The sequence below is a fragment of the Spermophilus citellus genome (genome assembly GCF_964194105.1).
Source record: "Spermophilus citellus genome assembly, chromosome: 18".
Taxonomy (NCBI): domain Eukaryota; kingdom Metazoa; phylum Chordata; class Mammalia; order Rodentia; family Sciuridae; genus Spermophilus; species Spermophilus citellus.
Window position 1 is genome coordinate 67,118,594 of NC_138200.1, and position 6,838 is coordinate 67,125,431.

The 6,838-nt window shown below is 57.3% G+C and overlaps 1 long non-coding RNA gene across 1 annotated transcript; it reads left to right on the forward strand.

Moving 5' to 3' along the window:
* Positions 1-3,908: 3,908 nt before the first annotated feature.
* Positions 3,909-5,869, forward strand: LOC308637509. The gene is made up of 3 exons (XR_014019624.1): positions 3,909-4,124; positions 4,561-5,440; positions 5,746-5,869. It is a non-coding gene; the product is annotated as an uncharacterized lncRNA (long non-coding RNA).
* Positions 5,870-6,838: the final 969 nt, after the last annotated feature.

A 6,838-nucleotide genomic window follows, 5' to 3' on the forward strand; every position in this document is an offset into this window, starting at 1 on the left:
CCTCTTCCCAGTTCTGTGTCCACCCACCTTCCAAGGTATCTGCTGCTTCCCATTGCCAAGTTCTTCCTCGGTTTTGCAGGACTATCGCCAACCCAGGGGGTGGGGCTTGAGGCCTGTAGCCCTCTTTGGACACTCAGTTTTGGGTGTCTTTTCCGTGGCTTGTCAGCTTCACCTACTACAGCACCTTTGTGTCCTCTAGAGCCCTGGAGATCATCTCTACTTATGGAAAAAGGACCTTGGGTTTGCTTTTCCTTCTTCTTCTTCTTCTTTTTTTTTGCTTGTTGGGAAACATGATTTTCCAAAGCCAAAGGGCAAATATTTTATTCTGCTATCTCAAAAGTGAAGTCCTAACACGTTTATTTCAGAAACAATCTTAATGTTCTCTAATGAGGAGGGAGACCAGAACTCCTTGCCATAAATAAAGGGTGGCCCTGAAAATGACCACATTGCTGAAGAGGCGATTGTATGTTTGATTTGCAGGTGGCCGGGATGCCACACCACATGTCTTTGAATCACCCTGTGGGAAACCTTGTCCCTTTTCTATTTGCTTCCACACCTACTGATTCCATCAAGGAGAGTCTCTGTTGGGTGTCGCCTTTGCGCTAACACCTGCCAATCTTCTCATTTAGCAGACAGCTCCAGGCCTGGAGCAGAGAGCCTGGGGCAGGTAAACGTGCAGCTAGAGGTTAATAACATTGCTTGGTTTTACTGTGTTTGCTTTTGGTTACGTTCTACTTATGGAGAGACCTAGTTTTCCAGGTACTACGGCGCTTTGAAGTTTGCTTTAAAACATTAAGGAAGTAAAAACCGTGGGAGGACTTAGAGTAATATATTAACGGAGCGGTACCACGCAGTGGCCCCAAGGTGGCCGCCCCTCTGGGGAAGCTGGGGTCTGGGAGGCAGTCAGGGGCTGGGGTCCTCCCCTGGTCCTCGTCGTCTAACAGGGGCTTGATCGCCGGCAAGCCTCTTCGCCTCTCCCCACTCCCGGGCCTCACCTGCGCAGGGGAAGGGTCGCCCCGTCCCACCCCGCGGGCTGCGGCCCGGCGGCAGAGCACCAGCGCCAAAGGCCTGGGAGACGCTAATTGGGGCGGTGACGCAACGGTCCCCGCCGTGCCCGCCCGGCCGCCTCCCCTCCGCCCGGGCGCAGCCCTTGGCCCGTTCTGACTCCCGGACTCGGCGTCTTTCTGGGGCTGTGACAGGACGCAACGCGGGCAGCTGCGCAGCGACCGCAAAGAAAGCCGCGGAGCGCCGTCGGGGCCCGCGGAGGAACGCGGGAGGGCGGCTCAGGCTTCCTCCGCGCACTGGGGCCGCTCCGGGCGCCGCCCTCGGGCCACGTGATTGGCCGGGCTCGCGCACGTGCTCGCGGTGGGCCAATCGGAGCGCAGCTCGGGTTTTTTCTCACTGGGGCCGCGCGGCAAATCCCCATCCCTGGGAAAGGCTGGGCGCCCTGGGTGCGGCCGCGCGGGGAGGGTGGCGGCGGGAAAGCCTTTCCGTCTCCCGGTCTCCCCAACGCCGACGGATTCTGTCGGGGAGAGTGTCTTTGGATGGTGTCTTTTCTCTCTTGCAAGGAAAAAGAATAGTCCGTGTATGAGTGTGCGTGCGTGTGGGTGCATGTGTGTGCATGTGTATGTGCGTGTGTGCATGCATGTGTATGTGCATGCATGTGTGTGCATGCGTGTATGTGTGTGCGTGTGTGTATGTGCATGCATGTGTGTGTATGCGTGTATGTTTGTGCGTGTGTGTATGTGCATGCATGTGTGTGTGCATGCGTATGTGAGTGTAAGTTGGCGAGCCAGCAAGAGGGAAGACACAATCTTGTCCCCGAGGCCCAAGTCAGCTCCTGGTATTTGATTAAAAAATTTGGTGAATTCTTAAGCCTTTTCGTGTTGGGTTTATGTCACCTTTAACCAAGAGTCACTATTAATCAAAAGACTAATTACACCTGTTTGAATCACATTTTTAAACTCTTACTGAGCAGTTTGGTTCCCAGACCTGAGGATGACAAACAGATTTTGGACAGCTCCGATGGCTTCGCGGTGGCCGTGCACTCTGTTTCTGGGGTTTGAATCTTAAGTTTCTCAGCACTGTGAGTGACAGATGGCTTCCCTTGGTGGTGTCCAGTCAGCGCCTTGCAGTTTCACGACCTCGCTGGGGGCTTTCACTTGTGTTACCATTTCTTACATCCTCACTTGGAAATGGTCCATTGGTTGATTTGATTGGTTAATTTGGCCCAGCGACTTTGCTGAGTGAGTACTGTGAGTGCGGCACCTGGGGGCATGATACAGGTGTAAGGCTGTGCCCGAGTAGCCAACGTCCAGGACCTGGTATCCAGTTGAGAAAGACACTGAGCACCAAGCGAGGTTAAGGAGATTGTCCAGGAAGGCCAGGGCTTTCAGATGCACCCAGGGGTAGCCTCATGGCTCTTGGCTTTCTTGGGCTCTTCCAGCCTCAGGCCCCTGGCCACATAAGTGTTTGAAAGGCACCCATTATTGGATGCATCTCTGGATGATCTGCTTTTTTCCCATGGAGTTGTGCTGCTGGGGGGCAGGTCCCTGAGCATCTCTGGCTCCTGACTGTGAAGTGGATGCACACAGAGGGCTCAGACTTGCAGCCAGTGCGTGCAGGGACCACCAGGTTTGGCTGCTTTCTTTGGCTCAATCTTTACACACCGTACCCACGGAGTTAGGTCTGGGAGCAATTGAAGCAGCATGGTACCTATTGCCCCACACCTGGCCATTCCAGTCATTTTTGTCTTCCTGGCCCTTGTAGACTGTTGAGTTTGCAGCCCCTGGGTCACTGAGTGGTCCCTTGTGACAACCACTAGATCGTGACGTGAACTATTCAGTCACCCCATAAGTGCCCCTCCCAGTGAGTTGCCCTACATAGATGTCACCGTTCTTTTGACCTCTGTCCCCATAGACGAGTTTTCTCTATTCCTGGCTGTCCAGCCAGTGGCCTCCAGCGTGTGCTCTTTCATACCAGCGTTCTGATAGGCTCCTCTGTGTGCCAGCAATGCTTTGCCCTTTTCACGGCTCTGTAGTATTCCCCTATGTGAACACACCACACTTCCTGTGCCCCTTCCATTGTGCCAGGGTTGCCCCCAGTCCTGAGTATGGTGAGTGAAGCTGCCAGGGCATCTTGCACATGCCTCTGGGAGAAGGCACCCCTCATTGGGTGGGTGTGTGCATTTTTAGCCTTGGCGGGACCTGCCCGATGGCACACTGGAGGCAGAGCGCCCACCCTCATCTCTTACCCCTCCGGGTGGCCGCAGTGCACACGCCACCTCCTCCTCTCTCAGCCACAGGCAAGTGCTGCACGTGGTGGTGTCCAGACAGTGCCCTGATGCTGGGAGTGAACACTGCACAAATACCATCTGGCAGTCCCCCGGCAGCTCCTCACCCTCACAGTGATGTCCACGGGCTGCTTGCGACAGACGTCACCTCCTCTAGTCTTGCAGAGTCCCTGAGGCTGGCTTTGCTGTGCCCACTTCATGGATGAAGAAGTTGGGGCTTGGCACGGCAGTCCCCTGCCCACGTGTTTGCAGGCGGCAGGGCTGGTGCACAGGTCTGCCTGAGGCCCGTGTGTGCTGCCTCCGAGCCCCTGCAGTGCCCGGGCCCATCCAGCAGCCCACTTCCCAGACAGCGCCCCTTGGCCCGTGGGCCCTGGTGTTGCTTCAGGAACAAGAGCATTTCTAGACAATTTGGCTTCCCTGGGATGTCTCCAGGGGCTGTGTCTGTTTACAAGTGGCCTCTGGGCCTTTTCCTCTACTGGCCTCTATTGACAAATAAATGACTGACTCACCAGGGTAAAAATATGCTCCTGGGCCTCAGCCATGCAGAATCACGAAGAGTCTGTTGTGTCTACAGGGATGGTGCAGCCGCTGCCTGGGGCCAGGCGGCTGACCCGGCTGTAGGACAGATTCAGAGCGATGTCCTCCTCTTGCTCTGCAGAGCTGCTGCCTGTTGCTGCATGACTTAGGTTTGGTGACAAGGCTGACAAAGCCTGGGACGGCTCCCCTCTGGCATTTTGGCAAGCAGAGCACTGGATTTGGAGGCTGGAGACCAGAGGGTGCAGCAGCTCTATCATTTCCCAGCTTTGGACCCTGGACAGCCACCTCGCTGGAGGTCTCCTTCCCATCCGGAGGGTGTGGGGAGTGAAGGGGGAAGAACAGGCTGCCGGAGGGGACGTTCTGAGGGGAAGTGTTGGCCTGAGAGGAAAGCCTTGTAAGAACTGGGGATGTGACTGCTTGGGGACATTGAGTACCTGGCCCAGGCGCTGCGGCCTCTCCAGCCTGTGCTCTCAGCAGACATTGCTAATCGAACAGTGCTTCTCCTGCTGGAAGGAGAGATGGAGTCCAGTGCGTCCCTGTCCCCGGCAGCCACCATGGCGGGTGGGAGCTGGCAGGGGAGTTGGAGCTGTCTGCAGCTCCTGCTGCGGCTGGGCGTCGCAGCCCCGCTCGGCCGGGCATTCCTAGGATGGTTTAAACAGGACGTCAAGCCTGAAGCTAAATGCATTTGAGTTAAAAATACAGAAAGTTATTTCCTTCCACTCCTCATTCAGGACTCTGGCTCCACGGTGGGAAACCTCCGTGATGGTCCCTGTCGCCCCCACACACCCACCTCATCTTCACGGAGGCAGCCTCTGCGCAGAGTGCCAGGTGACCCGCGTGTCCTTGGTTGTGGCTCTGCCCACTCAGTTCTTTAGTTAGCTGCTCTCTGCGGGTTCCCAGACCTGCGTTTCCATTCACACCAGAGACACCAAGTTTCCTCATAGATTTGTTAGAAGCGAGTGAGTCCCCTTAGAGGAGAATATTGGTGACTGACTGAGCCTCAGGTGGCAGTGACCAGGCCAAAGTGCATGAAGACATTCCCAAGGGCCCTGCACCAGCTGACACTGACGCCCGGGCCTTCCCTCCTGCTGCCAGGCACCCGCCAGGCTGCTTCCTGCTTCCCGGGACCTGACAACTTGGCATCTCAGGCAAGTGGAATGGCAGAGTGTCTTTGTGTGATGGCGCCTCAAGGTTCTCCCGGCCGTAGTGGGTGCAGGGATCCCCTTCATTTAAGGGCTGGTTGACCTTCTGAGGCCCTGGGTGGGCCCATTCCTCCTCCGTTGGTGGTCCGTGACACTTAGGTTGCACCTTTCCCTTGGGTGTTGCGATCAGTGCTTCTACAGACTCAGTGTGCAAACATCTGCTGGAGTCCCTGCTTTGAGTTCCTCGGTGACGTACTCAGAAGCCTGCTAGATCCTTGGCTGGTGCTCAGGCCCTAAGCCCCAGGGATAGATCCCTGATGACGGAATCCAGGGGCGAGACATTGCCCTGCGACAGCAGATGTTGCAGGGAGAAAGCGTTTCTCAACAGCCCTTCATCACCAGATACCCGTCCGAGCCCAGCTTCCCTGGGAGCAGAGCCTGAGGGAAGAGCCCGAGGACTCCTTCAGAGGTGGTCCTGGGAGGCATCTGTAGGGGAGGAAGGATGTAAGGTCGGGAGGGACGGAGACGAAAGGCTCCATGGATGAGGGCGATGAGGGCGTGGCTGCAGGGGCACCTGGGCTTTCTGGTGTGGGCGAGGGCTGAGCATCAGCAGGTGGGGACATCCTCGGGCGGTCTGGGGCTTGTGTGGAGGCTGTTGTTATGGACAGGCATGGTGGGGCCCGTGAGATGGTCAGGGCACTGGCAGCCTCTGCCTCAGGAGAGGTGGTCACAAAACCCGATGCAGGGTTGAGACGGAGCTATGTTCCTTTGAAGCCCAGCTGAGGTCAGGGCCTGCTGCTCCCAGCTCTCTCTCCCCTGATCCCAGGACTCACCCTGGGATCCAGGGTCAGCCGCAGAAGGTGCCTGGGAAAACTGCAGACACCATTCACCTGGGACCCCGTTCAGCCTCAGACCAGCTCAAACCCCGGCTCAGCAACGGCGCAGGTGAGCAAGTCCACCCACCTTGTGCCCCCGTGGACGGCTCTACCTGCTCCACAAGGCCCTGGGGTGGCCGCATGGCGTTGCTCTTGACCTCGGGAGGTGCTCCTTGGTGGTGTGTAGTCTCTGCAGACGTCTCTGCCTGGAGAAAGACAAAGTGGGCACTGACCCACCTGCTGTGTGTGAGGCTTTTGCAACTGTGGTGAGACAGCGTTTAACATTTCAGAGACAGAAAGGGCCATCTGAAGAGCTAAAATTATAAGTTCTGCCCCATCCCTAACCTTTGGAATGGCGCCCAACTTCTGACAGCCCTGGACGCCCCGAGGGAGGAAATCTTCCCTTGAAGGAAGGCACGTTGCTGTCCTCCCGCATGACAGGAGCTGCTTTGCCTCTTCTTTTCAGACACCACAGATGCTCAAATCTGCCACAGTCTGCACTCCCTCAGCACGGGGCAGCTCCTGGGCGGGCTGAAGCCTGGACGCTCTCTCCAGGAGGGCACCCTGGGTAGGGATCTCGGAGGCTGCTGCTCCCACCTCCCATGCTGATCTGCAGATGCAGGGGGAGGTGTTGTCCCCCAGCGAGGCACCTGTAGAAGACAGGCGCGTGCCCTTCCTGGGATCCCCTGACTCCCACAGGGCACGGCACGCAGAGCACATTTACACCTCCAGTCCCAGGCTTGGATCCTGCAGCAGGCAGGGCTGTAGCTCAGGGGCAGTGAGCTTGCCCAGCAAGCACGGGGCCTCGGGTTCCACTCCCAGCACCCAGCCCACGAGAAAAGAGAGTCACGGCTCGGTTCCACCGTCTGGAGGTCAGAGAGCTGCAGGAAACTGCTGTGGACAATTAGAACGGACTTATGGCACCGACCTGAGGCTGCCGCGGAGATACAGAGGTGGCTGCCAACCCGGCACCTGCCACAGCCACCTAGGCC